This window comes from Emydura macquarii, unplaced genomic scaffold (assembly GCF_026122565.2).
Source record: "Emydura macquarii macquarii isolate MOO-44397 ecotype Brisbane River unplaced genomic scaffold, CSIRO-AGI_Emac_v2 contig_3530, whole genome shotgun sequence".
Classification (NCBI taxonomy): Eukaryota; Metazoa; Chordata; order Testudines; family Chelidae; genus Emydura; species Emydura macquarii.
This window is the reverse complement of record NW_027133667.1, coordinates 4,825,375-4,847,848: the sequence shown is the minus strand read 5'-3', so window position 1 is coordinate 4,847,848 and position 22,474 is coordinate 4,825,375. Positions and strand designations below refer to the sequence as shown.

At 44.6% G+C, this 22,474-nt stretch overlaps 1 protein-coding gene across 3 annotated transcripts in view; it reads right to left on the bottom strand.

Annotated features, from left to right (window-relative positions):
* CREB3L2 (cAMP responsive element binding protein 3 like 2) overlaps positions 1 to 22,474 on the bottom strand; it is an 89,917-nt gene that overhangs the window by 36,596 nt on the left and 30,847 nt on the right. The window lies entirely within an intron of this gene.

The window sequence follows — 22,474 nt, the reverse complement described above, 5'->3', positions numbered from 1 at the left end:
GGAAATTAAGTCCCTGGTTTATTTGCTCTGTTTTTGCAGGCAATGTTGACTTTGGCTCTTATTCTCTCTCCTGCACAAGGAAACACAGATTCAAGATTTGGCTCCCTGTAACATAAATTAAAAGTTTAACTAACTAGTCAGCTATGCGTGGTCAGTAATGGAAATGCTGCAGCTATCCTCACACATGCACTCATTTTATAGCTACAGGACAGCTTGCAACCTAAAGCCTGGTACTGCAAAGTGCTGACTGGTCTTGAATCCCACTAACGTCACTGGAAATTTGGACTGCAAAGAACCTTCTGGGGGCAGCTCAGCAACTTCCAGGCCTGGACCTTATGTCAGCATTAACAGACTCCTGCTGGCCACTGGGAACAAGAAAAGGTTTTATTAGACTAACGGGTAGCAGAAAAAAGGAGGAATTAAGTCATTGACTATGCTAAGACAGCAAGCTGGCTAGTGACAAGGCTATTAAAAGAGGGACAAATGCATACCCTTATCTTTACTTGCCATGAATGATAATGCTACTGAACAAACTCCAGGGCCAGTACTAGCTGACCCAAAGAGAGTGTCATGACCACTTCAAACCACTGTTTACATGAATTTCCAGAGCCAAGGACTCATTAGTGCATCACTTCCCAGGCTGCCTGTAAATATTTGCAATAGTAGGTATACATCATAATTCTCCACCATTGGAGAAACAGGCTTGAAAAATAGGCCTTTTTAATTTGCCTCTCCTATCTCCATCAAAATCAAAATGTCATTATTGACTGGACAAGGTATTCAACTATTCAGGCCTGCTGACATGGGGGGGAGGGAAGGGAGCAAGTGGAGCAATTGCCCAGGGGCCAAGCGATTTAAAAGGGCCTGGGCGGATGGGAGGATAGATATATATCCGCCTCTCCTCCACACACCCCTCCCGCCGCTCGTGCTCCCCACCTTCCCCTGAGCCAAACTTATTTATTATGTGCCATGCAGGTTCTCAGGCAGCTGAGGACGTGATATCTGCTACTCAGCTTCCCAGGTTCATCAGTAATCTTCTTGGGGAGTCCAAAGGACCTGGGAAGCTGAGTAGCAGATACCACCTCCTCAGCTGTTTGGGAACCTGCATGGCACATAATAAATAAGTAAAAACTTCCGGCAGAAGCCCACTCGGACCTCAGCCATTCCTTTCTAGGAGGACCATTTACTGCTCTGCCCTGGGGCCTGGAATTGCCGTCAGTAGGCCTACAACCATTGTCAAACTGTACTCAAAGACAGAAAGTGCCACTTGACCAAGTACAAGACACAAGCCTGGGCCATCCTATGAAAAGCATTACCGTGCTTAACGATGGATTTTCCACAGTGCTTATTGCTCCCTTTCCTCTCCTCCCCTCCACGCTCATGGAGAGCGTCAGTCATATTTGTTTGCATTTTCTTACGGGCAGGCTCGGAACATTTTTCTCTCTACACTTGCGTGTGCTTAGTCTGACTCTTGAGTCATGAGGATACAAAACAAGCACCCCAGTGACCAACCATCTCCCATTTCTGACCCCCACCCCCACCCATGGGACACTATCATCTATTTCAGCAGTTCTCATCCAGGGATCAGCGGCCCGCTCTGGGGGGGGGCAAGGCATTTTCAGGGGTCCATAGGGCCCTGCGGCTGAAGCCCAGCATCCCAAGCCCCAGTGTCCATGGGGGACTGAAACCAGGAGTAAAGCCGCAGGGAACCCCGCACCCCAGCACTGTCCCTAGGGCTGAAGCTGGAGCCACAGGGCTGAAGCCTGGTACTCAGTACCCTGGCGCCCCCACAGTTCTAAAGCCCTCAGCATCCCAGCGGAACTGAAGCCGGGAGCGGAGCCGCGGGGCTAAAGCCCCGAGGCCCAGCACCCCCCACACGGCTGTAGCCCCGGGCTCCCTCCCTGTCCAGAACCCCGGCACCCACAGGGCAGAAGCCCAGAGGCCTCCCACTTCCCCCCCAACCCAGATCCCCGAGTCCCTCCTTCCCCACCTGGTAGCTGAAGTCTGGAGCCCCAAACCTCCATTCCTCTCCTCCCCCTCGCAGCTCAAGTTCCAAGGTCGTCCCTGCCTCCCAAACACCCACCCAGTGGCTGAAGCCAGGAGCCCAGCTGGGCCCTGGAGTTTATGTAGCATGTTGGGGGCATCCATCCAGGACTTTGGGTCCACATGTCATCCATGAGATGGCTTTTCCAGCAGTACAGTGCCCTTGGCTTGTATTTGTACAACCCTGGGAAGAGAGGCACCTCTTGAATCACCAACACCATCTCATCATAGCAATTCTAGGAAGCCATGCTTGATGGTATCCCATCCAAGTATTAGCTTGGTCTCACATTACCGGGCTGTCATAAATTACCAAAATCAAAGCCCAACGCAATATGGCTGCAGACCATTTGGCCACCTGACGTATCAAAGCAGCCTCAGGACTAGCCCCATCTCAGGAGCCTGAGCAAATCTATTAAATGTTCTTCAACATGGAGGTTTTTAAGAACAGGTTAGATAAACACCAGTCAGGGATGGTCTAAGGTTTACTGGGTTCTGTCTTAGGACCTGGGGATGGACTAGAAGATCTCCTAAGGTTCTATGATTCTATGGTATTGTGGTATCACAGCAACTTTGTAGTCATTATCTGACTTCATTTGCCTCAAATGTGACACTTTCTACCTCAGCTTTCCCAAGTGGGGAATTTTCCTGGACCACTTGAAGAAAAAAAAAAAAAATGAAGGCACAGCATTTCACTTCACAAAACCTGAGAGGAGGACCACCCTGCACTGGAGAAGGAAAATTTAACATGCTTCTCTTAATGTAGGCTTTTAACTTGCACTGACAGCTGGAGTGCAAGCAATCAGCAGGATCTTGGGAAAGGAGGAATTAGCACCAAGAGCAGAAATGTTGCACATGAAATACATGGCTTCTAGGTTTAAAAAAAAGTTTTGTAACTTTGTTACAATTGTATTAATCTTGTTCTTAATGATTTTGTGATACAACTCAGAATGCTAGTCAGGTGTGGATCCTCACTCAAGAAGCTGCTCTGGTTCAGATCACACAATTCAGACTTCAGAGAAAGACAATTTGAGAGAGCTGGGTCTCGCCTCATTCAGTAGGAACCAGCTCAAAAAAGTGCTCTTACTCAAACTACAGATACTTTTGGTCCAATTGAAAATCACTGCTACAGGGAACACCTGTTAAAGGCCAACTTGAATTCTTTTTAAAGGAAATTAAAGTCCTCATTGAAAGCTGTTGCATTCCTACAGAATCAAAAACAAAAGGAATTTCAGCTACAATTATGGGGTTGATTTTCAAAAGGCACAAAAAAGCGTGGTTAGATGGTTGACTTTCACTTAACTGCCCTTTGGGCTTCTGAAAGCCTCCCCTTATAGTGCTTACATGAACTGATTTCATGGGCTCTGTCCAGTTTAGGGTGACCAGATGTCCTGATTTTATAGGGACAGGCTCAATACTTGGGGCTTTTTCTTACATAGGCTCCTATTCCCCCCTACACACACACACACCTGTCCTGATTTTTCACACTTGCTATCTGGTCACCCTAGTTCAGTTACAAATGGAAAGTGCATCAGAATAAAACCCACCACTACTGGTACCCTAGTGACAATCTCAGGGGAGAGGTTTAGGACAGAATAAGTACAGTCTCTCTCACCCCTGGATTGATGCCCACTGGGATGGAAGGGGGGCAGCATGGAAAATCTTAAACTGCCAAAGCCCTAGATATACCTGACTGTTAATAAAGAACGAACTTCTGTATTTAGGACTTTCAGTCTGGCAGCTCTCATCAGTACAAACAGAGTTCTTTAAAATAACTGCACCAAAATTATCTTTTTTTGTGGCTCTGCAAATTAGCTCTTTTGTGATTGTCAACCTCCTTCTACACTCACACACCAGCATAAACTGCAACAGCAGTGTCTGTACCTTCTACAGAGAAGTGTTGGAACAATGAGTCAACTTGTAAGATTAAAATGTCTTCCCTACATATTAAAAGGATCTCCTCATATTTTTCTTGGTGATTTTTGTTTGTTTTCTTTTCACCTCTATAAAAGTTGCTGAAAGAAAATAGGTTGGTTTTTTTGGGGTTTTTTTTTAAACAATGTAGTAAAGGAAACTTACAATTTTCAAATTTATGAAAAGGGAGAATTACAGCCCCATTGCTTTTGTTCTAAAACTGTTTAGGACATTTGCTCTGATCTACTCTTGCCTATGCCCCAGTAGTTGCTGGGAGCATTGAACTCCTGCAGACCTATGGTAAGCAAACAGGAGAGGAATCCAGATCCAGCAGCGCATGGAACTTTAGAGATAGACCTTTGTCAGAGAGTCTGGTCTATGCCTCAGTTTATAACCAGTGACCCCCTTACTATGCTGAGCCCCAAGGACCCACACAGTTCTGCAGGGGCAAGCCTGTGGCCTCCATGATTCCCAAACTGGGCCTTCTGCACAAGCAATTCCTGTCTGTCTCTGTGGCTCCTTGAAGAGAATGCAGCCAAGCCAGATTCTTGCAACAATTTATTAGTCACCTGACCTACAGAATCTCAAAGTCCTTAGTTGGCACAGTCAAGCAGAAGTTAAGCCATAGTCCATCCTGGTCAAACCAAAGCCATGATGAGCCAGCCAAGCTGTGATGGACTCCATCTCTGGCTTCATCTCTTGTCCCTTCGTCCACCAAGGGGAGAGCTCTAGAGTTCTTCCTAAAGGCAGCCTTTCTCCCCGTCACCTGACACTATTTCCCCTTTGTTCTCCAGATCAGTTCACATGTCCTGCTTGCCAGATGTTAGATGTGGATTGTTCAGTCTCTGGGGCGTCTCTGTCTTGCTGGACCCTCTGTTGATTTGGGTTAGTTTCCACCTTTTCTTCAATGGCCCAGACAGCTAAGTGACACCCACCCACCTAAGTCTCTTGTTCTGCCCTGAGAGCAGATTTAATCCTTTTCCTCCCGCACTAGGTAGCCATGCCAGGTGTAGAAGAAACTTAGGCCTTGTCTACATTAGAAAAATAAGTCGACCTAACATAGGTTGACTTACAGCCACCGCAGTAGGCTGATGTCTACACTACCCTCCTTGGGTCGGTGGAGTGCATCCTCACCAGGAGCACTTCCACCAACCTATGGAGCAGCGTAGGGAGCTGAGAACCTGGTCTCCCCCCCCTCACTATTCCCCACCAGGAATCAGCCCCCGTCTTCTCCCCTCCCCATTCTGGGAGCTGCCGGGAGCTGAGTTCCCTGCCAGAAATGAGTGGAGATGCATGGGGCTTCCTCGCCCAGCTGCTCAGCTCTCAGGGAGGCTTTCTTGTCAATTTCACTGCTCTGCTGGAGCCCCAGACAACTGATGTAAGGAGACACAGTGTCTACATTGACACTGCATCGCCCTCATTAAGCCGACAAAAGCGCTACACCTCTCATGGAGGTGGTTTTATTTTGTCCAAAAGACAGGGCAGTTTTGTCGAAGTGGGAGTGATTGCAATGTGTACCCCAGCACTGTTTTGTCGACAAAAGCTGACTTTGGTCGACAAAACATTCTCATGTAGACCAGGCCCTAGGCACAGATAGGAATCATCACAGTATTACAAAAAATTCTCACTTAGTCAAATTCTGCTTTCTCAGGTTGTGACAATGGACCAGCTGGAGCTCCAGGCTGCAGTTCTCCATGGCATCTGCCTGGTTTTTTTTGTCGGATAAAAGCACCTTTTCTCCAGATCTGCCCCAGGGCCAGGGCCTTCCATGTCTGATTAAATTCATCTCTCTGCACTAAACAGAGACTCTGCTTACGTTAACTTCACGAGCCCCCTGACTTCTCCACATGACATCCCAAAGCCAGGCCAGAACAGCACAAGTACCTGGCTAAAGGCAGATTAAGGTGATAGGATACCAATAGGTACAGGAAGCATCACTGTACTCTGAAAATACATTTGAAAGCATCCAGTGCGGGGGAAGGGGAATTGAGAGGTCACATCCACACATGTAAGAATTGTGACCTCTCAATTTTGCCCCCTCCACTGAATTCTTTTAATGGCTCTTACATAACTAAACTGTGATTAATTAAAAGCTAAACTGTGACAGATTACTATTGCCCTGTCAAAAAGTTTATTCTTTCCAACAGAATCTCTCTCGTACAAGGAATTTATTACAACAGTGGACTGGGATTCACTTCAGCTGCTAGATCCAACCTATGGACAAGTAGCACAAGCCACCCGCAACCCATGTTCTCCCATTGGTCCAGAGCAAGCCAGAAAATAGGCAGCATGGGTTGGGAAGGGGGCTGAGCCAGGACATCCAAGAGAAGCACTGATTGAGCACATCTCCTAGATGGAGTTCAATTGCTTCCTCCCGGGTGGTGCCCTGAGGGACAATGGTAGTGGGACCACAGCCTGCCCTCCCCAGAAGGGTATCAGGCACACAAAACTGCCCAGATGGATGCAAGGACATATGTTGTACACGTGCTGCACCCGTGGGGGGGTTGGGGGTTGAATAAAGCCCACCTTAACTATAAAAAGCATGATTCTGGTCTATTATAAGGAGGGGTGCAATGGCAGGAATCACATCCTCTTCCAAACTGTCTTTCCTGAATATTAAAGTTGGCCCCTAAATTACACTGTTAAAATCTTATGAAAATAAAACAGTCAGTCACTTCTTGCCCTCCAATGGCCATTCAGCGACCTACATTAACTGAGACTTCGCGTTACTAGAAGACAGTTGCATACATTACAAAAAGCTACCCACCACTTCTAATGTGAACAGCTATTCCAAGGAACCAGCAGGCATGGAGACTTGACTACGTTCTCACCTTTAGCTGAAACAAAGCTCACATTGGCAGTAGAGCTGAATTAGCTACAAAAGCTTTTTAAAACAGTGTGTAAGACTTGTTTCCTAACATGGCAGAAAATATAGCAGAGGGATAGGTCCTTGGAAGAGGTCCTTCCAGATCAGGTTGAAGGAAATTGATGGGACAGCATAAGGAGACTTGCATTGCCGTGGCTCATAGATCTGCTTTGTGGATGAAAAGAGGATCTCAATTTTCCAACCTGTCACTCTGGCAACTTCCACCAGTGCTAAATTCAAACAAAACAAAACTGTACAAAAACAAGATAATCACCCACTATTACATTTTACTTTATTATGAAATTTGTTATCAGCCAGTCTTCAGACAGACTTGAAATTTCCTTCTTTGCAGGGGTGCCAAAAGCATAATATGGAGTTGGCCCCTGAGATGGGAGAATGCATTTTAATAATCTGGATTACTTAACCAGGCCGGTTAAGGCAGACTTCACACCAGTACTTACTAATTGTAACATTTAATAACAAAATTGGATGCAAGAAGAAAAATCCACTAAATGACTAGTGTTCTGGTTGTGTCATCTGGCAAACCAATGCGAGGAAAGTCTGAGCTGGTGGATTCACGTGGTAGCTCAGTCTGCACATCTTCCCAACCCACTCAGGTTACACAGCTAGAAATGACAACGTTTGTGCTGGGTAAATCTCACAATGCAGCTTTTTGCTGCACACCCCTATACACATCCTTCCGTGGCAAAACACTAACACACAGCCAGCGACCAGATGTGTGGTTCTAGTTTTCAACCCACCTCTGAGGAAGTAACACGGGGATTCTTTAATTAGCATATTGGTTCACTGCCCTCTTCCCTCCCTCCCCCTAAAAAGGGAGGGCCCTGATTCTGTGCTTTCACCAGCTCCAAGAAAACAAGAGTCCTCAGTGGCCATATGTAAGATTTGGGTCTTTTTTTTTTTTTTTAATTCTCTCCCAAAACCATAGTCATTCAGGATTTCGATAGAGTGCAGTGAAGAGGAACGCTGCTCCACTGAGAGCTCTCTGAGGCACTGGGCCTAGCTCAGTGATAAGTTTGTGGGCTGCTGCAGAGAGAGAGGTGGGTTCATGGTCCCTCTCCCCCCACCACTTTGGGGAAGCTCATGTTCTGTCTGCACTCGGCTCACTGAGTCCTTGCATTAGGAGAAGACATGAATTAGATTGTGTCCTCTCCCCACCCGGTTGTGCAAAGAGACATCCCTTTATAGGGGATCATCCTCCCAGGCAGGGAAATGGATGGCATTGCTGGTTCCCAGCCATTTAGTTAGAATCATATGAAATCAAGAAATCCTTCTCCCCCCACCAGTGCAGGAATCTTGAGTCTAGTCTAGTTTTACATGGGTTGTGCAGATATTTCTGTTACCTCCCACCCTCTTTCTTTAAGAGTGGGATCATGGACGGATGAGTCACCCAGGCCTGAGCTCCACAGCTTTGAGTCAGTGGGCTGGAAGCCCTCCAGGAAGAATCCCATCTGAATCCCTCACAGATCTCCATTTGGTTTTAGCTCTGCTATGTGAGAACCCAGTGACTGGATTATGCCAGTGGGCAGACATTTGTTCTCTTGTCTCAGCTACTATTGTTTGTCTCCTATTGTCCACCAGGACAACTGGAATACACCTCATTCTTCTCTTAAGGCTGCTCTTACGCTCTCCACCTGAGAAGTCAGGCTAATATCGCCGGGACTCTTTTCTAATGCACCAGCCCCCTCTCTAGTTACACTGCGGTCATAACTTCTTATTAAGAGTGATTTTACTGCTTGTGAAGTGTGATGGATTGACAGCTCCGGAGACTGAGTCTTTATTAGCCTCAGAACAGGCAACAGCCAGGCAAAGTTCCCGACACCACCTCTAGCCAACATGACTCATCCCGGACACGGAGGGCAGGTTAGCCTACATCTGACTCAGTTATTGGTCTCTCTAATGAGAGCAAGCATCCAGGCAAAGAAAGTATTGCTCTCTTAGACCAGTTTAAAAAATATGACCTTCAATGAGGAAGGAACAGAAGCAGCTATCCTCTTCCCAGCCATACTATGTGTGCATGAAGCCAGCAATAAATGTTTCTTCTGGGATGAGAATTTGTTGGATGAAGTCTAGGTGGTGTTCCATCTGCAAGGAAGGAACTTACATTTAAAGATACATGAGGATCCTCTATCTGCTGAGCACTTTCAGATAACAGCTTTGGGCTAAACAATGGATAAACAATTCAAGGAGCTTTTAAAAAGTTGAAATCTCCCACCTACAACTTTGTGGCTCACTAAGTCTGTTTTTAATGGCTGGTTTACTGCACTAGGCAGCAAGAACAAAATGTTTTGTAGCTGCATAATTGGCTTAAGTTATTGCCACTTGATTATTCTCGTATCCTCTTTGATGTGTTTGGATTTTAATGCTACAATAATGTTTGACAAGACCAATGTATTCAGTACTTGATTTCATGATAGCTTGGACAGATACTATTTCCTGTTCCTCATCCCCACAAAATTAAAGCCCAAAAAAGTTAATTTCAGCCCTTGCATTTAATACAGCACAGTGCTGGACAAAAGGCCCAGAGAAGCACTTTGCAAACAGTGAGTGAGTCTCACACCATTCCTTTGCAGAAGGTATTATGAGTATTATGCCCATTTTAAACATGAGGCAGAAAGGCTAGATGCAAGGGACAGTGGGAGAACTGGGAATAGAAACCAGAAGTCAGAGCAACATAGGAATTGCCATACCGGTCCATCTAGTCCAGTATCCTGTCTCCAACAATGGCCAGCAACAGATGCTTAAGAGGAAGGTGTAAGAAAAAAAAAAAACACAGTAGGCCAGTGTTGGACAACCTGCTCACCCTGAAGGTCTCATCCCAACCCCCATGGTCAGAGAGTGCTTTAAATCTCCTCTCCCAGACCCCAGCTCTAAACCACACGCCCACAAGACATAAGACAGACTGTACTGAATGTGGTTCCAGGAGGAGAGTCAGGACTCAAGTTCTATTCCCAGTTCTGCTGCTTGCACAATATGCAACTTCAGGAATGTTACTTACTCTTTCTGACTCATTTTATCCACCTTTAAAATGGGAGTAACACCCACCTCCCAGGAGCGTTTTTAGGATTAAGTCAGCCTAATTAACTGAGACCCTCAGAGAAAGATGTTGAATATCATAGGTAGGAAGCACTGTTTGATATTTGTTCCCTCTGTAGAACTTCTGTGCTACTGCTTCCTGTTTTGATGACTGATATGACATTTTAAAATTCCTTTATTTTAAAAAAAGTGCTTTTCCATATTTAAGAATTAAATCTTTTTATTGCTGTTTCAAATTTGAAATAGTAAATCTCTGATTTATGGGAGCTATAGTTGCGTCTTGGGGTTTCTGGTGACTAACTTTACTCTCATCATTTATAATTAGAAATTTTCCATGGAACCTTAGTCCTATAATTCATTTGCCCAGGATTATAAAATAGTCAAGAATTTGTTTTCAGATCCAATCTGTTAAAGGAGAGATTTTTATTTCACTATGATTTATTAGCCTTTGGTTTACAATTATATTTTCTCTACTCATTTAAAATAAAAATATCAAGACTGAGATTTTCAAAAATGAGCACTTAAAATTAGGTTCCTAACCCCTTATTTAAGTGCTCTGTGCTTTTCAAAAGTGAGGCCACTTTTCTAGGAACCTAAATATGGACTTATAATAATCTTTAGACACCCATTTTTTAAACACTTAGCCAGTTTTCTATGAAATGTTGCCTGAGTAACATTCTTATGCACAATGATCAAAGCTGTTGGGTAAATAAAATAAAATTAAAATCCTCCCTCCCCAAATCAATGAACAGTCACTTGACTGGGCGGTGGTGGCAGAGTGTTGAAGGAAGACACAAGAAAAGAGTAGTCATCTAAGGCTCTGACTACACTAGAACACCGATGTTGTTGTAGCGCTGCTAATGCAGATGCTCTCTGCCAACAGTAGAGAGCTTTCCCGTCAACTTAATTACTCCAGCCCCCACAAGCAGCCGTAGCTATGTCGGTGGGAGAAGCTCTCCTGCCGACATACGCTTAGGGCAGTGTAACTTACATTGCTTGAGGATGGCTTATTCACATCCCCGAGCAACATAATTTATAGCGATGCAAGTGGTAGTGTGTACATCGCCTAAGAATGCGGAGGAGGTGGGGAAGCTGAAGCAATCCATAGACATGACACCTCATTTTGGACATTAGTCCATAGCCTACATCAGAGCTCAAGGATCAAATGGCCTCCAGATGATCTCATCAGCCATGTTTTACACACCCTTCCCAGTGTAAACTGCTGCCCTCTCTATCAGGGAGATAGTCATTATCTAGGTTCAGGGAGAAAGAACACTGACAGGACTTTGTGTTCAGTGTCCCAGCTGCTGAGATGGGCATTACAAGTTACATATCATGAATTAAGGAGTGGAGCTGGTTTTTGGATTATATCATCACCTGTATGTAATCTAACGAGGCAGACTGACTCCCCCCCCCCCCCAAAAAAAAAATCACAAGAACCTTTGAACTTCTCACTAAATAACTAGCTTATGGTGCTCGCAACACAAAAGGTTCACACTGCTTGTGATCCAACACAAGACACCCCATTCCTCTCAAGCAGCCCTAACACTGACTTCCATCATCTGCACACACAGCCCAACGTTTTGGTGGCTACCGGTCCCACACTACCAACCTCCCACCATCACCACCCCCAAACCATTGGATAAGTGTTGTGACATGCAACTTTGTTCAAAGCCTTGTAACCAAGTAACAACTGTTCCAAAACTCTTGTGGACACCAGAGGGGTGTACTAGTCTGTTGCAATACCTGGGACAAAGACTAACTCAGGACTGCTGAATTTGGAGTATATAACTCTTTCTCCCCCTTATGGGCAGGAAGTCACAAGCACTGCAGCTTCATCAATTCAGCTGGTCCTCCTAATTCCATCCCACCGTGAAGTGGTTTGGAAATGTGTTTGGAATCACCCAAAAGCCTCTGGCTCTCAGAAACAGTGCTGAGCTCTATGTGATAGGTACTTCAAGAATCCCAGGAGGCCATGGTAACAACCATGGCTGTATAGTATGCTGTGCACCAGCGCATGAAATTGGTTCTCTCCAAAAAGATGCGACAGACAAGCAATGCAATACATCCATTTAATGAAATCAACATCCCTACAATGCTCTCTCACTTAGAATAGCCACCCTATATCTTAATCCACACCTTTAAAAAAAAAAAAAAAAAAAAAAAAAGATTGAAAGCAGTGTTACTTTTTTCTAGGGTCAAGTAATTTGTGAACTTTTACCAAATCTACAAAAAAACAACCAAACAAAAGGAAACATTCTTATGGTCACAGAGGCCCAAAAGAGGTGACTGGGGGGGTAAGACCAGACAAATGTCCAATGAAAAGCTAGGTGAGTGAGATAATATTGGCCCAACTTCTGTTGGTGAGAGAGACAAGCTTTTGAGACACACAGAGCTCTTCTTCCAGTCGGAGAAAGATACTCCCAAGTGTCACAGCTAAATGCAAAATGGAACAGATTGTTTAGCATAAGTAGTTAGCACATATTCTAAGGGACAGTTCAAAGTAGAGTGGCCCACTAACACGTCTGCAGTCATAGGACAAAGAGGGGTTAGTGGGTTACAGACTGTTGTAGTGAACCATAAATCCAATGTCTCTGTTTATTCCACACTTTTTAGTGTCTAGCAGAGTCAAGAATGTAAGCTCCCAGGCTCATCTTTTAAAAGTGTTGTGCAGGTTTCCTTTGAAGACGACGACAGAGGTCAGAACAGAGTGAATGGCTTTGTGCGTGAGTGAGTGAGAGAGAGAGAGAAGGGAGGGGAGGGGGAAGGAAGTGTTCACTCACAGGTGATAGAGTGTTTTTGTCTTATTTTCCTATGTGAGTTCATTCAAGAGCATAGTGATTGTCTGGTTGTCCCAACAACAACTAGGTGGGTGAAGTTAGTGCACTGGATGAGGTACACCACGTATTGTGATGGGCATGCGTAGGATCCATGGATTTTGAAAGGTGTGTTGTGGGGGGATGTTGATCACTGTAACAGTGGAGATATGTTTGCAGGTTTTGCATCTGTCCTTCTGCAGGGTCTGGTGCCACTTTGAGTTGGTGTGCCTTGGTCTGACGGGAGCTTGCTTCTGGTAATGAGCTTGGAGAGGTCTGGGGGGGTTGTTTGAAGGCCAGAAGTGGGGGTTCAGGAAAGATCTCTTTCAGAAAGTAGTCCCCATGGAGTATGCATTGTAGTTGTTTGATGACACCCTACATGGGTTCCAGTATGAGGTGGTAGGTGACATCATGGAACGGACAATCATCTCTGGTGGAGTGTCCTTGTTTGGTGAAGGCGATTTTAAGTGTCTTAAGGTGTGTGTCCTGGACTTTCTCCTCAGAGCATATTCCGTGGTATCCGAGTGCCTGACTGTAGATAACTGATTTCTTGGTGCACTTAGGGTGATTACTGGATCTATTAAGGTAGGTGTGGTGATCCGTCAGCTTTTTGTAGATGGTTGTTTGTAGGGTTCCATCACTGAAGCTGAGTGTGGTGTCCAGGAAGTTGATGCGAGTGTAGAAGTATTCCAGAGATAGTTTAATGGATGGGTAATGGTTGTTGAAGTTGTGGTGAAATCTATGAGGGAATTTAAGCTGTCTGACAAGCAGATGAAAATATCATCGTTGTGTCTCAGGTACTTCATTGGTTTCGTGGTGCATTTATCCAGAAATTCTTCTTCAAGGTGGCCCATGAAGAGGTTGGCATGTTGGGGAGCCATCCCATGGCTGTTCCTGTGGCTTGGACAAGTGTTTGTTGTTGAGTGTAAAACTGTTATGGGTGAGGATGAAATGGATGAGTTTGGTGATGTGTTTGGGGTGGATATCTGAGGGTTGTCCAATCTCGTGAATATCTGAGGCAGGGAGCTATGCCGTCATTATGAGGGATGTTGGTGCATAGGGAAGTGACACCCATGGTGGCAATGATGGTGTTCTGAGGGGCTTATCAATGAGAGATATCACCTCTCTAATCACCTTGTCTCTCTAATATCCTGGAACCAAAGGCTACAACTACACCATACATAATGAAAAGAATATGTACTATTTGACTCAGTTTTGTTTGTTTTTAAACATTTTGAGCCTGCATTCAAATTTCCTGGGATTAATGGAAAGTTACAATCCAAGAAAATATTGCTACTTGTTTAGTCAACTTTACAAAGCAAAGGACAGGTTTAACAAGTGAAAGCTCAGGCCGCAGAATAGCCATTCATTCCCAGAGAGCAAAGGGGCAGGTGGGAACCTTTGCATCACAGGACAGGGCAACCATGGGTGAAAGAGCACTTCTGACCACAAAGTGGCAAAGTTAGATCTTCTCTATGAAGCTTAGTATTCAACTAGCACATCTCCTTAGATAATTTAGTGATATGACCATTTGCTCTTCTTTTTCTGTTTCCCCTGCTGTTTATCCTTGCACAATACTGTAACAACGATTATCAGGGGAAATTCACCCTTGCACTGTGGCCACTTTGCACCAGCTTTGTTGCCACGAAGAGGCTGCACCTCCAACTTGGAGAATCCCTCCCAGTGCAGAGTAGTCCTCTTCCATCAGCTGCATCACCTCCAGAGGGGGGCAGCCCCAGGACTACTCTAGCCTGCATCTTGATACCCAAGTGCCTCCCTTCTCTCCTCGTGTGCTACAGAATCAGAAGTGATATGGAGAGATTGACATTTGAAGCATCAGTTTCTTTCACTTCTAGAGACAGTATAGCCTGGCCTCCTTCCAGAACAGGTGCAAAAGAGGTCTATCTTCTTGTGGAATTTAGAGAACATTCAGGGAAGTTTAGAGCTGCATGCTCAGCTCCAAGGTGCCTTGAGAAAATGTGGGAGCAGAGTTGGAACCATGAGAGAAGAGACTAGAAGGCAAGGCCACGTAAGCAACAGCAATGGAGAAAAACACCACTTAGAGGGGGGAAAAAGATGAGCAGCATGCAAAGATTATGAAAGCATCTCTTCCATCCCCAAATGTATGTTTTTGCCAAGTAAGCATCTTGTCATTAATACCACTTGTTATGGAATCAATCTGTAGCAACGGCGTGGTTAAAGCTGCAAGAACTTTTCATTCTAGCCTATCTAACTTAAAAAAAACCAACACACACCCCCTCTCGTTTTCTAGCCACAAAAGGGAGTGGGGGAAAAGAAAAAAAAAAAAAGACAGAGGCCCAGTGATTTAGATTCCTGCTCCCCTAAACCAATGGATGTCAATAAGTGTCACAATGAAGAGTCATGTGTAGGATTCTGAAGAGCAAATTCTAATTTGTCCTATGATGACTGACCAAACAAGCACACTCCCATACATGCAGCTAGAGTTTTCTTTGTGAAAGCAGTGAAGGGTGTAACGGGCTGGGGTGTGGGGGAGGAGGAAGAAGACTAGGAAAAACTTTTTTTTTTTTTTTTTTTTTTTTTAAACTAGAGCTTCCCCTCCTCCTTTCCCCCCCCCCAATCTCCATAATTGCAACATCACATATGCTGAAGCCAAGCATACATGGACGACTACTCCCATGTGTTTTGAATAGTTTTTTATATTAAAAACAGCTGGGTTTTTAACTCTTGGTCTGGCGTTGGCTAAGGAAGAATTTTGGGAGGGAGGTGTTAAAAGAGAACACTGGCAGAATCCCTTAATGGTATTTGATATCGGAGGAAGATGAGAGGAATATGAAAAAAGTGACAGTTGACAAGAACAACCACTGATGCCCCTTCCTCCTCCCAACTCCCTTCTGCAACAAACCACATTAAGTATATTCATTTCCTCCAGCCCACTGTAGTTCAACCCGTGCTATTTGGTCAGGCTCCTCAAGCCATCCCCACACAACACTGAACCAAGGTGGCTTCTTGTAACAAGCAGAGGCTGCCCATGTGACCCAGCAATATGTTCCGGAGACTCCTGTACACCTCAGAGCTGGGAAACCAGCTGATTCCGTTCTCATTCCAATTCACCAGCTTTTTTGATGTCCTTATCAGAAATCCCATGCAGGGAACACAGTTCAAGAATCAAGGTTTGAGGCCAAAGGCTGCTCATGTTTACACATTGCAATTCACTCACTTCCCATCAGGCTCTGAATGGTGTACCTGGTAAATAAACCTGACAGCCAAGGTCAAGAGCATGAGCAGGCATATCCTTTAGGAATAATTAAAAAAAAAAAGGAGGAGTCGGGGGGACTGTTTTTTAGTGTAAGGACCAAGCTATTAGTCTGTTTGTCGGGGCTCTGTGCTGTCATACAGGCCACCTGAGTTTCACTCCAAGTTTCTCACTGCCCCGGTTGGCATTAAGAGTTGAAAATGCTATGCAGGGTGGAGTGCTCCCAGCCGCAGGGGAAGACAGGTATGTGTCACTTAGGGGAGGTCACCATCAGCTATTGAAAGAGCAGTGCGCCACAAGAATTCCTGTGCCATGTTCTGTTTGACTGGTGGTTGTGATTCAATAAATGGCTCAAAAGGGGGCACAGAGGAGACAGTACGACAAGATCCTGAGGCTATTTCGGAGGTTCAGCGGATACCAGTCAAGGGATCCGAAACCCATAAACACAAGATACTCTTTATCCCGTATTTGATATTTTTCATTTTCTTGTCAGGAAGAGAGGAGAAATTACAGTTATGAAGAAGCCCAAACACACATGGCTGAGACCCCTGTCAGAACACACCAGGCGGCAACATTGTGTATTCAGTTGCTAAATAAAGCACACATTATGGAGCACAGATTTTGGCAGTAATGGGAGCCACAAGGCTCAGAGAAATCAAAGAACCCATTTATCAGTCACATATTTCATAGTTTCTCTTACCAGGCTTGCTAATCACCAAAGCAGTGTATATTTGGGCTTCCCTCCCAACCCCCCTCAGCACATCATCCCCGTCTAACAGTGAAGTCACAGTTTGCACAATCAGAAAGATTTCCAATGCAGAGATAATAATAAAGGACACGCCATTTCAATGGTGGATTAAATACAAGCAAGAGAACTCTTATTAAACCACACACACGAGATTAGCTAAGTAATTTAAAAAAAAACAAAAACAAAAAAAAAACCCAATCTCTTATTTTGCTTTAGTGTGAAAGTTTCCCTAATTTTTATAAATTAGGGTGGAATTGTCTAAACAAACCAAGTTATTCAGTAGGAATGAGGGGAAACCTAGGTAAAGGGAGTTTCAGCCTTCATTGCAAAATCTATCACTGGGCAAGATTAGTTCTAGAAGGCAGAGTAGGTCTGCAGTGTTGAGAAAGCACAAGTGCACCCCAGCTGACACATACACTGGTGTTCTCCCCCACACACATGCACAAATGTAGAACACATGTCTTATTTCACTGGCACTCACAGCTTTGTTATTAAATTAATCTTATCTACAGAAGCAAGGGTGGTCTTGAGATGACCAAAAAGATTTGCTGGCTTGGAGGTGACAAAGAAGGGGAGGGAAGAAGTTGCAGACACTGCATAAGCACATGCACATATAATCACTCATGTATCCTGGCCAATGAAAACCCAGACTCAGGAAGGAAGCCACAGTTAAAGTCTGTTCATGCTCTTAAGTTACTCAGAAGCAGCTGAGTGCCTGGGGAGGGAGCGGGGAGAAGAGAGAGAGAAGATAATTATTTGTCATTGTGAAATATGACAACAACAAATAGTTGTATTTTTTAGAGATCCTCCAATGCATACAAATTTTCTATTTTCACCTTATTTTCTGCATTAGGATCTACACTTCCATGAATGCTGAGCCCCCACAAATCTGATTGAACAGTGGATGCTCAGCACCTCTGAAACATCTAGCCCCAGTTCTTACTCTCTATTCAGACCCTTTGTCACTCAAGCCCTCACACGATGTCTGCTGCTGGTTCCAGGCCGTGATGCCATGACCAACAGATCTTCCTCAGAAGCCAGCCATTAACCTGGGGCTTCAGTTATCAACCTACCAGACCTCTAAAAAAGAAAACCATTGTTTCCAGTAGCTCAGTGATTGTAAGAGAAGCAATATGGTCTATTGGTTAGGCTCTTGGCCTGGGACTCACGAGAGGAACAGTCCATGCTCCACCAGACTTTGTGTGTGACCTTGGGCAAGCATTTAGTCTCTGTGCCTCAGTTCCCCATCTGTAACGCAGGGATGATAATACTTTTCTATCTCACAGGGGTGTTTCAAGGAGAAACACATTAAAGATTGTGAGGTGCTCAGATACTACAGTGACGGGAGTTATATGAGCACTCAAGATAGCAACTAGGGTTAGATACTTCATCTTGGCCTCCTCCCTAGCGCCTGGGCTGGGAATTCTGTGAAAGCAGAGCGCTTAGCCACCAACGGCGAGAGAGGGACTCAACATGACCATCAAACTCTAGGAAATTAAGGGACAACATGGACTAGTTCTAATAAAACCCAGCTAATCCCCCACGACGTCTTCCCTGACTGAAGGAACGATGATGGAAACAAACAGATACTAAATTTAAAAAAAGAGTGATTTTCCACCACCGCTTTGATTACCAAGTACACATTTTATACCAGCAGCAATAGATAAATGTATGAATCCCTGAATGGACCACCACCAAACTGGTATAGCATCCAGTACCATTCTCTTCAACAGTCAGTTCTCCAGGAGATCAGATTAACATTGGACGGAAGAGAGACAACAAATCTGTCTGGACAGGCAAAAGAGTGCCTGCCAGGTGTGGGGGGGGGAGTGTTTGTTTGGGAACTGAAAGATACAGGATTGAATGAGACTGGAGTAATTAGTTTGCATTGATGTAAGTCTTGTTTGACACAAGACTACATGAAGGCGATTTAGGTACCTTTTAGTTTGCGTCAGCAGAGTCTACCTAAGCAGTTAGAGCGCGCTGCAGTTCACACCACCGTAGACCAATCTGCAACAAGCGTTAAGTGTGTTTGGCGCTAGGTGAAGGCTAAAGGCACATTACCAGAATAGTACAGGGGAACCTTGTAGTGCCACCGTCCAGGCTGTGTCTCTCTCCGATCACTGTATAATTACGATAGATTTTTACACGCACGCACGCACACACACTAACTGTTCTGCAGCCTGCAGACATCTGCTACAGACCATCTGGACTCAAAGAGAAACAAAACATTACAGGACTCCCAAGATATTTGAAATTCATAGGAGACTTTACCCAGAAAACGGTTACGTAAGATCTACAGGCAAATGTGTGTTATCAAGGTGGTTCTTTCAGTTACAAGAGAAAAAACGCTCATCCAGAAAGCAAAGCCTCCAAGCAGAGGAGAAGTGATCCTGAAACTGCTACTTACTGAGAGGGATGGAACTGCCTGCAAATAGAGCACGTTGTATCAGTGACCACAAACCACTGAAATTCAGAACAGTCAGAAATAGGTTCTCAGAATGCAGCTGTTTAGAATATTAGAAAATGATCGCTTTAGTTTGGGATTTTCAAAGACGGTGAAGGGAGTTAGGTGCCCAAAACCCACTGAATTTCAAGAGCAGTTCGTCACCTTTGAAAACCCCACCATTACTCTGCTTTTCCCATCAAATCAATTAAAACAAAACAGACGGCAATACCTGCAGTGATTCCTGTGTTTAGTTTGTAAAGCACTTCGGACTGAAAGGATTTCTGCATACATAAGCGTTCACATTACTTTAGTCATTTCACAGGCAGCCTTTAGAAGATGATATTGTAAACCAAAGATCTAACTGACCTTGCATTCTCTGTGTATTATGAATTCAAGATATTCTCTGACTCCTAAGGCCTGATTTTCACAGATGCTAAACACCCGTAACTCCCACTGATTTAAACTGAAGTTGCAGGCGGCTCAACATCCCTGAAAATCAGGTCTTTCCTAAGAATAGGGTGACTGGACTTAGTCTGAACCAGTCTCATAAGAACATAAGAATGGCCATATTAAGTCAAACCAATGGTCCACCTAGCCCTGTATCCTGGCTTTCAACAGGGGATGGTGCCAGATACGTCAGAGGAAATGAACACAATGGGGCAATTATCAAGCAACCCATCCCCAGTCGTCCAGCCTCCACTTCTGGCAGTCAGCAGTTTAGGGACACCCAGAGCATAGGGTTGCTTCCCTGACCATCTTTACTAACAGCCATTGATGGAACCATCCTCCACGAATTCATCCAATTCTCCTTTGAACCCATTCAAACTTTTAGCCTTCACAACATCCCCTGGCAATGAGTTCCACAGGTTGATTGTGCTTTGTGTGAAGATGTATTTCCTTATATAGAAGCCAGCATATCTTGGATTTCCACAACCCCATCCCACCTGTGCTGCAGTCTTACCTGCTCACGGGTATGCCCAGACCTGTAACACTATGCCTGAGATTCAAGGAAAGAAGTGGAGAGTGAGGAAAAACAGTATTTCCCTTATGGAAACATTAGCAAAGGATTACTCTACACCAACCACCATTTTAAGTGTCCTAGTTTGTGTGACAAAAATTATCTAGTTACACTATGCAAGATCAACAGAGTGTGTTACATAAAAATGACCCATTTTATGGAGGGATCCAAAAACAGAAAGCCTCCTCCAACTTAAGTTTTATGGGGACACGCAATGTGGCTTTGAAATGCCTACTAACAGATGGAGATGATAGGGATTTGAATAGATTATCCAACTACTCAACATAGCCACGCTAAACAGCATTTTACTAATCGCAAGGGTGGGAGTAGAGTAGAGGTGGGAGATATTACTGGTGAGCCCCTTCCTAAGATGTTCCAATCTCTGGTTCGTGACGGGGGCATTCCCATGAGCAGGTAAGACTCCAGGCAGCTGATGTGGTAGCTAAAGTTATGTGCGCATCTTATTATTTACTCCCCTGGGAAGGGGTATGTAAGCCAATCAGAAAAGGTCAGGATGGAACTTGGAATATCAGTTCAGACTGGAAGTCCCCTCCCTAGAACTGCAATTCAAATTAGATTCCCTTTTAAAAATAAAAAGATGAAAGAGAAAAATGAGGGCAGCCTGGTATGGTTTTAAAATTTTAGTGCTCCAGACTTTAATATTTTTAAGTAGGTCATTGGCCCAGTCTGCAAGCAAACACTTTGAAAAATTTCAAGAAATGGAGATGAATATTAGAAAGGTGGCACTTATGCATGTGCAGTATCCTACATCTCAAACTAACAAAAAGCACTCACTGGGGATGGCACATGGAGCTGTAGCTATGAGAATAGTGCCCAAAGGGACTTTTCATAGTGCCCCTTCAATGGCTCCATTGTAGACAGGGCATCCTATTATTAGTCAGCACTGACATCATAAACCATAATGGCTACAATGGGAGGAATAAATAGGCAAATGGATTATAGACCAAGCCTTTGCATTTCAGTCCTCTGTCCCAGGAGGAATGCCACATCTGAAATAACTGCAATGCAGATTCAAAGGGCCTGTTCACGCACTTTGAAGTTAGTTTGTTTACTAAACAAAAACAGACTTAAAAGGAAATGCATAGAGGCTGCCAGGCAGCACTCAGGAGAGCTATAGCACTGAAAATGGCAGTGAGTGACCTGCTAAGAACTTAGGTGGTAAAGAGACCCAAAATGATGGATACGACAAAAAAATATTAGCACCAAAAGAGATAAGGGGAACATGTTGTCCATTCTCCCGTCCCTCAATCTTTAGTGCTCATGAAATGCGTTGGATTCACATCCCTGGAGACTGAAACCATCCATGTGACCAAAGAGCGGGGGCAGAAACAGGACAAGCTTCCCTCTATGGATGTATCAGAGTTTCACCTTATGCGGAAAACCTGTAGGTCCCTTGCTCAGTCAGTCTCTACTGAGAATACCACAAGTGGTGCCAGTTACGATGATGGTGGTCTTAGTGATATGGAAAGCAGGGCAGACACCCCACACTCGTTTTTCACAGGTCACCAACCAACCACCAGATAGTCTCAACTTTCAGTCATTATCTAAGTGGCCATGATTAAAGTGGATGTTTAGAGATGAAAGTCTCTGCTTCTTCTTCAAGTGATGTTCCCTATTGTATTCTACTGAGGGGTTTACACATGCATCCGGAGCTGGAGAATTTATTAATAGTAGCATCTGTTGGTCCGTGCATGCTCCCTGAATTCTCCTCATGGTTTCGTCCAAAGTGATAAAGGGCAAGGTGGACCGACCGCATCTCCAGTTCCTTCTCACCATCGTATGGTCTAGGCTGGAACAATTGGTGTCCATTTGCTTGTGACTCACTTTCTGTAGTAACCTTGTATATAGTTAGTTTTTGCAGATTTTTACTGCTTTTATTATTTTTAGGTAGTTTCCTGTAGTTTTAGAAAAAAATAGTTTGGAAGCCTGTTTTTGTCTCCATAACCCCACTCCCCTAAATTGAAGGCCCAACTTTAAAATCTGTGCCTCCTGTCCGCATTCCTTCTCAGTCAGTGACATACATCAACGCTGCCTTTACTGCTTGGGAGAGGGCCAAGTCGCATCCAGATGCAGTATCTGCCAGTCCTTCCCAAACCGTACCAGAGAAAGCTGATTCTCTCCACATTCTCAAGATTCCAGAGCTACTCTGCATTTCCTGGGCATTTACATGCCTGCACTGAAGCGCTGGCTCCACCGCCCACCTCCATCACGCTACAGGATCACGCAGTTATTCCATCAGAGACCCTATGAACTGCCAGGCAAGCATCAGAAAACTCACAGATCACACCCTCTGGGACCACCTTCACAGTC